The sequence below is a fragment of the Akebia trifoliata genome, chromosome 11 (assembly GCF_017979445.1).
Source record: "Akebia trifoliata isolate Shusen 1 chromosome 11, ASM1797944v1, whole genome shotgun sequence".
NCBI lineage: Eukaryota > Viridiplantae > Streptophyta > Magnoliopsida > Ranunculales > Lardizabalaceae > Akebia > Akebia trifoliata.
In genome coordinates this window covers 22,160,843-22,170,097 of record NC_141385.1, presented here as the reverse complement: position 1 = coordinate 22,170,097, position 9,255 = coordinate 22,160,843, and the positions used below count along the sequence as shown (strand labels likewise).

The following is a 9,255-nucleotide window of genomic DNA, read 5'->3' as shown; positions in this document are numbered from 1 at the left end:
CAAATCAACATAAAATTAATCAAAACAAAATTTTTATTTTATGGTCCAATCATCGATCACTTTTGGATGATCCAAAATTTCCCACGAATATTGAATTGAGGCCATAACGGTATTGGTGGAGATAAGGAGTGACGAAGCCTTTTTTTTTTTTTTTTTGAAAAAAGAAATAAAGAAAAATTGAATTCAGTTTTAAAAAATTGTTCCATTTTTTTTCAAAATAAAAAAAATCGAATATTGTTTAAAATAAAAATTTTGAAACAAAGAAATTTTTTTTTAATTTTTAATTTTTTTTTTTTAAAAATTTCAAAGCTTTTTTTATTTTGTTTATTTTTAAACATTTTTTTTATTATTTTTTAATGTTTTTGTTTTTGTTTTTAAAAATTTTCTTAAACGTTTTTTTTTAATTTTTATAAACGGTTTTTTTTTATTTTTTTAAAACGTTTTTTTTTTTAATTTTTTAAATCGTTTTTTTTTTTTTTTTTAAACGTTTTTTTAACATTATTTATTTTATTTTTAAAATTTTTTTTTTAATTTTTTTTAAACGTTTTTTTTATTATTATTTTCTTTTAAAAAAATGTTTTTTTATCATTTTTTTATTTTCTTCATTTTTAAACATTTTTTTATTTTTTTTGTCAACGTTTTTGTTTTTTTAAACATTTTTTTATTATTTTTTAAAAACGTTTTTTTCTTTTTTATTTTTTTTTAAAGTTTTTTTATTTTTTTAACGTTTTTTTTTTAATTTTTTTAAAAAGTTATTTTTTATTTTTTTAACATTTTTTTAACGTGTGTTTTTTTTTAAATGTTTTTGTTTGTTTTTTTTTTTTTTTTTTAAATATTTTTTTAATGTTTTTTTTAATTTTATTTTTAAAACGTTTTTTTTTTCATTTTTTTTTCTTAAAACGTTTTTGATTTTTTTTAACGTTTTGTTTGTTTTTTTTTTTTTTTAAAACATTTTTTTAACGTGTTTATTTTATTTTATTTTTTTTAACTTTTTTTTATTTTTTTAAACGTTTTTTTATTTTTTTGTTTTTTTTTTTAAATGTTTTTTTTAACTTTTTTTTATTATTATTTAAAAAAAAAACGTTTTTTTTATTAAAAATAAATAAAAATCATAACTCTAATCCCAACCACCAGTATTCCTTCATCAATTTATGTCAATTTGAATCTTTTTTCATTTATGGTCATCTCAAAATGAACCTATATTGAATCATAAAAAGTGATACTCCAAAATGACATACCCAAAATCAATCCAAATAATGCCGAGAAAAGATAATACAACCCAAAAATATAAATAAACCAAATAATGAGAATGGTTCAACAACCATTTTTTCCACACTATTATCCTCTTGACATCCTGCATTATTTAGGATCATTCCGAATGATCATAGATTGAACCATGAAAATATGCCAAAACAAAGTATTCGAAATTCAAACAAATGATCCATAATTAAGCCAAAAAGAATGATAAAAAAAATAAAATAAACAAATAAACAAATAACTAAAAATCAAATAAAAAAAAGGGTCCTACTGGCAATTTATCCCACACTTGGGGCTTTTCAAGTTAGATCCTCAATAATCCCCAGTAGAGTCGCCATTGAAAGCGCCGTCGATCTGCGGGGTGTGCGGATCCGCTTTTGACCTTTGAGCTTTAGGAGTCGCCACCTAATTATTACGGTCTAGGAACCGAACATTGACTCGAAACAGGCAAATACTACTAATCTATGAAAGAAAAAAAAACAGGTCCGGGGATCACGTTACAAGGTTGGAAGGTGTTAGACCCCGCCCGGCAAACGTCGGTCTCTACTAATTTTCAAATAAACTACATTGCTAAAAGACCTAAGTAATAAAAAAATTAATACGAAATAGATACCTTTCTGAAGACAACGGTCTTTTTCCCTCAGATCTGGTAGAATAGTTCTTTGTACCGTACTCCTCGTTTCGTTCTGTCGTTGGGTTCGCTCCAGATCTCCAAGGCAAGGTATCTCTTTCTTAGATCTGGATTCTTTGGATTTGTTTACGAATTTCTGGGTATTTTTGAAGGGCTTCTAGGTATTTTTCGAGCTAAAGTTAAGGTATGAGTGTTAGGTAAGGAGTTAGGGCTTCAAAATTAGGGTTTATGGTAGGCTAGAGAAGCTTTTTGACCTACTTCTCTTAGAGTTTATTATTTTATACGAAAATAGGGTGTGGAGGCTCCTATTTATAAAATTTTTTAGAAGAATTAGGATTTGATTAGGGTTTCTTTTAGGGTTTTAATTAGGGTTTTGACTTTAGTCTTATGAGATTGACTTAGTCTTTAGGGTTTTAATTTAGGGTTTTGACTTTAGTCTTATGGGATTGACTTGATTAGTTTAAATTAGGGTTTTGACTTTTAGTCTCATTTGATTGACTTTAAGATTTTGACTTTAGTCTTTCTTGACTTTAATTTTTTGACTTTAGTCTTATGTGATTGACTAAGAATATATTTTTATTTTTTTGAAGAACTCCTCTTTATTATATCTTTAATTCTTTGGGCCCCCAAATTGAGGGGTCCTTTAATAAATATCTGGGCAACCATCAACAATTTTGTCTGAGAGCCTGATTGATCGAATTTTTTGGTTCACATTTTAAATTAATTTTATTAATGTTTCACTTTACATTATTTAATGTTTTATTTATTAATTTCAGAATTTTAATTTTTTTTAATTGGAAAATTACGGTTTTGCCCCTGAAGATAACTTTTGCGTTTCAAGTCGGTTTTTGATATTCTAGGATGTTTCTGAATCGATTTTTCGTAAGGAATTAAATGGGAATATTAGTTTGTGTCATTTAAGAAATTTTTGTGCGAATTGGTCGTGAATTTTGTGAGGGGCATTTTCGTAATTTTGTTGAATTCTGTGAAAATTGGCGAAATGATTTATTTGGTTTCGATTTGTTCTTTTATGTGTTTGAAAGGGTTTTCCTAAGCGTAATGTAAGCTCTAGGGATGTTTTGAGGTTAGGGGTATTTTGGTAATTTGGTCATTTTTTAGTGATTTTTATCGTGAAGCTTCTTTTTGTCTAAAAAATGATGATTTCTATATTTTTGGGGTTATATTTTCCTAGCATAGCATGGTTTCTATAGTTTTGTTTGCTTGAGATACCTCATTTGAATTTCTGAAACATATCTAGTAACAAACGGAGCATTGGAATAATCATCCATCATTGGGAACCGTTGCAATCAGGTTGACGACTTGATTAATCAGGCGAGTGCAAAAATGGGGTGTTTACAGCTACAATTAGATCAAAATGGCAGAAGAAGATCAGGAGAAGACAGCATTCGTCACACCCTGGGGTACGTTTCATTACAAAGTCATGCCATTCGGACTCAAGAATGCCGAGATAACTTATCAACGCGCAATGACGACCTTGTTCCTCGATATGATCCACAAGGAAATGGAGGTCTATGTGGATGACATGATTGCAAAGTCTAACTTGGAGGAAAATCATATGACAAACTTGAGAAAGTTATTCGATCGGCTAAGGAAATACAATCTAAGGCTCAACCCGGCAAAATGCGTCTTCGGGGCAACGTCAAGCAAATTGTTAGGCTTTATCGTCAGTAGAAGAGGCATCGAGATAAATCCAACAAAGACCAAGTACATTCTTGAAATGAAAGCACTAGTGTCAGAAAGGAACGTCAGAGCATTTTTGGGCAGAATACAGTATATTAGCAGATTCATTGCGCAACACGCCTATCTGCGAACCAGTCTTCAAACTACTGAGAAAAGATGTACCAAAAGCGTGGAATGAGGACTGTCAAGAAGCCTTCAACAAGATAAAGAAATATCTGCTCAATCTGTCAGTCTTGGTTCCTCCTATACTAGGGTGGCCCTTACTAATGTATATCTCGGTGTAAGAAACATTTATGGGCCGTGTATTGGGGTAACACGACGAGTCAGGTTGAAAAGAGCAAGCCATTTAATATCTTAGTAAGAAATTCACCTATTATGAGGCAAAATACTCGGTGCTCGAGAAGACATGTTGTGCACTGGTCTGGGCATCTCAACGATTGCGCCACTACCTCCTCAGCTACTCAATTATGCTTATCGCTCGAATGGACCCTCTCAAGTATCTCTTCGAGAAACCAACGCTGACAGGTCGCACCGCAAAATGGCAATTACTACTATCTGAGTTCGACATCACCTATGTCACTCAAAAGGCCATCAAGGGACAAGTCATTAAAGACAAATTTCCCAGATGAGGCCATCCTGTTGACAGAAGTTGAAGATAGTAACGAAGAGCAAGGTTGGAAGATGTATTTCGATGGAGCTCCAAATCAGAAAGGAAATGGAATAGGGGCAGTTTTGATCAAACCAGATGGATCTCATGTTCTAATCGCCATCGAATTGAAATTCCAATAACGAGGCAGAATATGAAGCATGTATCACAGGGTTAAAAGCAACAATCGACTTGGAAGTGGACGAAATCAATGTATTCGGAGATTCAAGTCTAGTAGTCTATCAGACAATTGAAGAATGGAAGACTCGAGAACAAATATTAGTCCCTTACCATGAGTATTTGGAAGAACTGAGCTCAAACTTCACCAGGATCTCATTTACTTACATGCCACGAGTTAAAAATCAGTTTGCAGATGCACTGGCCACACTTGCTTCTATGATCAGTATTTCAAAGGACCTAGTCATCAATCCTATCGAAATTGGCGTCCAAGACGAACCAGCCTATTGTTTACCAGTGGATATAGTAGAGCCTGAGGAGAAATCATGGTATTTAGACATCAAGGCATACTTAAAAGATCGAATCATCCCGTCAGATATAACGGTAAATGAAAGAAGGACCATCCAAAGATTGGTAAGTCAATTCTTCCTAAGTAACGGGACTCTGTTCAAAAAATCACATCACGAGGTTCTTCTCCGTTGTGTTACAGAAATAGAGGCTAAACGATTGATCGAGACTGTACATAGTAAAGTTTACGGACCTCACATGAATGGTCACATGCTTGCTAAGAAGATCATGAGAATGAGATATTATTGGACAACAATGAAAAGCGATTGCTATCAACACGTTCGTAAATGCCATCTCTGCCAGATCTATGCCAATAAGATCAACGCTCCACCTTCAGAATTGAACAGCATGACTACTCCTTAGCCCTTCTCACTTTGGGGCATGGACGTTATTGGGCAGATTTCTCCAAAAGCTTCAAATGGACATCGCTTCATCCTGGTCGCTATCGATTACTTTACAAAATAGGTAGAAGCTGCATCATATGCCAATGTCACCAAAAGCAATGTATTGAAGTTTGTCAAAAACAACATCATCTGTCGATATGGGCTTCCCAGCAGATTAGTAACGGACAATGTTAAAAACTTCAAGAATAAGGATATGATCAAGATGTGCGAAGACTTCCAGATTATTCATCACAACTCTGTCCCCAAGATGAACGCAGCAGTGCAGGCTGCCAACAAGAACATCAAAAGAATCATCGAGAAGATGGCAATCACATATAAGGATTGGCACGATATGTTGCCTTTCGCCCTTCACGCCTATCGGACCTCATTCAAGACCTCAACTGGGGAAACTCCGTACTCATTGGTATATGGAATGGAAGTAGTCTTACCAATCGAGGTTGAGATTCCCTCCCTCCGGATATTAAAAGAAGCAGAGTTAGAAGAAACATAATGGGTTCAAACCCGGTTTGATCAACTGAATCTGATTAAAGAGAAGCGCCTCGCAGCTATTTACCATGGACAGATTTATCAGCGATGAATAGCTCGTGCCTACAACAAAAAGGTCAAACCTAAAGATTTCTCGCCAGGAGGAGCTCTGATTCTTATAGAAATGGACGGACAAGTCTTCCCTCAACCGATCAATGCTGACACTGTCAAGAAATACTACGCCTGAGGACTGATCCTGAGATGACAAAAGGCCATCTTTGTTATCCTGAAAACAACTATCTAACCCTAGTCAGTCCTTTTTGAGCCATCACGTTCATTTCTTAATCTAAGACTGGGGCAAGTCAACGTTAAAAAAAAAAATTCATCAAATTACTCCTGGCCCGCATGAGGATAAAATGTGAATGGCTAAAAATACAAAAAAAAAGTAAAAAATCGAGCACTTGATCTTTAGCTCGACCCAAATATCTAGCCTAAACAAGTTCGAGAGACGTTGGGAGGAGACATAGATCACCTTTTCAAAATGAAAATAGACAAATCCCATATATAACTCATTCTAGATAGATCCAGATCTTAAACTTATTGTATCTTTTCCACTCCCCTTAACCTAAGCCAACGTTTTGTCCCACTAAAAGTCCTTTCGGATTAGGAAATGTTCTAAAGGCTTCACAATGACAATGATAACACCAATGATCTTGTAATTTGATCCGGACTTTAAGTCTTGTTAGTCGTTGAAAGACTCGAGAGGGGAGTCAATATCGAATATTCGAAAAAAAAGAGTACTCGAAGTGTAGAGTAACCGATCTCGCGGCTCAACTTGAGTTGCTGAACCACAAAAAGTCGTCAACACACTCAAGAAGATAATCTAGATCGATCACTCAAGAAAGAGCGCCACTACAAATCAGTAATTGGAAAAAACAAATAAATCATCGAAGTAACAAAGGTTTTTCAAAAATGTTCATATTCTACATCTTCAATATTTATTCGACAAAGACAAATCACGAAAATTCAAACGTTTTCAAAACTACTATTTTGGCCGATGATGAAAACTCTAGGATTGATTCAAACTTCATGTTCTCAAAGCAATAGATACACCTGAGGCCAAGTAAGTAAAAAACCTATTTTCTTTTCATTTCAAAAGTTTCACATTACAAAAATGAAAATACAAAAATATATGGTCCAATCACACGTCTCGATCAAATCTCTCTTCCAAAGCACGAATTCGAATAGCTTGTCCCATCATCACCACCTTGGCGTATTAAGCATCACGACTCACTAAGTAAGACGAAGGCATCGAAGCAGGAACCCTGAGTAAACCCCTCCTGAGATCACTCTCTGGGCCTATTGTGGCAGATAAACCATTGGTCATCGAACTTGCAATTGCAGCAATAGAAGAGCTTATAAGAATGGCCCAACTAAGGGAATTGTTGTGGGTACATAGCCTTGATCATTCTTATGAGATTCTAAGTCAAGATGAGTACATGCAAACATTCCCGAAGGGAATAGGGCCAAAACCATTTGGATTGGAGTCAGAAGCTTCTCGAGAAACTATCGTTGTTATCATAATCACATTAACCTTGTTGAGATCCTCATAGATGTGAATCAATGGTTGAATATATTTTCTAACATTATTTCAAGAGCTATGACTTTAGAAGTCCTATCAACCGGCGTAGCAGGAAACTATAATGAAACTCTTCAGGTGATGACAGTAGAATTTCAAGTCCCTTCACCTCTGATTCCGACTCGAGAGAGTTTCTTTGTAAGGTATTGTAAACAACATGCCGAGGGGATTTGGGTGGTGGTCGATGTTTCCTTGGATCATTTGCGTCCTAACCCGATATTGAGATGTCGAAGAAGACCATGAGGTTATTTTATCCAAGAAATGCCAAATGGTTACTCCAAGGTCATATGGGTCGAACATGTAGAAGTGGATGACAAAGCAGTTCATAGTATATATAGAACACGGGTTAACTCTGACCTTGGATTTGGTGCAAAGCGTTGGGTTGCTACCCTAGATCGATAGTGTGAACGCCTTGCAAGTGTAATGGATAGTAACATGCCGACTGGAGATGTTGGGGTGATCACAAGTCAAGAAGGACGAAAAAGTATGTTGAAGTCGACTGAGAGAATGGTGATGAGTTTTTGTTCTAATGTGAGTGCTTCTACCGCTCACACATGGCAACATTATCGGGAAGTGGCGCTGAAGATGTAAGGGTCATGACTAGAAAAAGCATAGATGATCCCGGCAGGCCTTTTGGTATTGTGCTAAGTGTAGCTACTTCCTTCTGGCTTCCAGTCCCGTCAAAGAGAGTTTTTAATTTCCTTCACGATGAGAACTTTAGAAGTGAGTGGGACATTATTTCTAATGGCATTGCTATTCAAGAAATGGCACATGGCAGAGATCTTGGTAATTGTGTCTCTCTACTGCGAGTTAATACTCTAAATTCCAGCCAGAGCAAAAGAGTAGCACCGATGCAACGGGCTCTTTTGTAATCTGTGCTCATGTTGGTATTGTTGCAATGAACGTGGTTCTAAATGGGGGGGACCCAGACTATGTAGTATTCCTTCCCTCCGATTTTGCTATACTCTTCGATGGGCTAATAGTGAATAGAAGTGGAATTACTGAAGTTGGGTATGGTGGATCTCTACTGACTGTCGCATTTCAGATCTTAGTCTATTCGGTTCCAACTGCAAAACTCTCTCTTGGATTTGTGGCAACTGTTAACAACCTTATTGCTTGCACTGTTGAAAGGATCAAAGGCGTCATTACAAGGGAATTGGCGTGAATTAAGTTGGTTAACTTATGATATAAATAAAGTAAGATCAACAAAAGAAGGCAATGAAGAGTGCATTTAAAAAAAAAAAAAACCTTTCGAGTTGCACTCAACTCCAATTTGTCAAAACACGACCAAAGAAATAGTCGGATTTCAAAACTCATCAAATTTTCATCAACTCCAAAATCTCACATGAGCTTCGCGCCATCGAGATCAAGAAATTCATAAGGCAAAACTCTGTTAGACCCCGAGCTCGAGGCGTCATTTTCCACAAAATTCATCAATTCAATCGATAATCCGAAGTCATGTTTTTACAAAGTTTTTTCGGCCCGTACAAATGGGGGTTTAGTCTATTCTTTGCACTTCTTTGCACGCAATTCCTGCAAAGAAGGGCAGCTGTAGGCACCCCAATTTAAACGGACCCCCACTCGAAAGGACCTCAAAACAACAATCTTTCAATAAAATTGGCCAACGGGCCTCAAAAGCCCAAATCACTCAAATATGACATTTTGATCAAACTGAGGCCCCTAAGACCTCCTAGTGGTCTTGTGGGCCCACCAAAAGGACTTGACTTACCCTACACCTCTCCAACCTCCACCGCTCCACTCCCAAAGTAAGAATACTCGATTTTTCAATAAATTCACCAACGGGCCAAAAAAGCCCGATTTGCCAACACGTGACGTTTTGATTAATCCAATGATCTCCAAAATCCCTAAAATGATAAATAAATGCAAAATGAGACTTGGGATACTCACCACTTTCCATAATCTTTACCGCTCCGCTCCCGAATCAAAAATACCCCAAGCCCACAAACCCTCAATACACATAAAATGC

At 35.6% G+C, this 9,255-nt stretch overlaps 1 pseudogene; it reads left to right on the top strand.

The window, feature by feature from the left end:
- Window positions 1-4,162: 4,162 nt before the first annotated feature.
- LOC147391132 (homeobox-leucine zipper protein ROC2 pseudogene) lies at window positions 4,163-8,433 on the top strand (annotated as a pseudogene).
- Window positions 8,434-9,255: the final 822 nt, after the last annotated feature.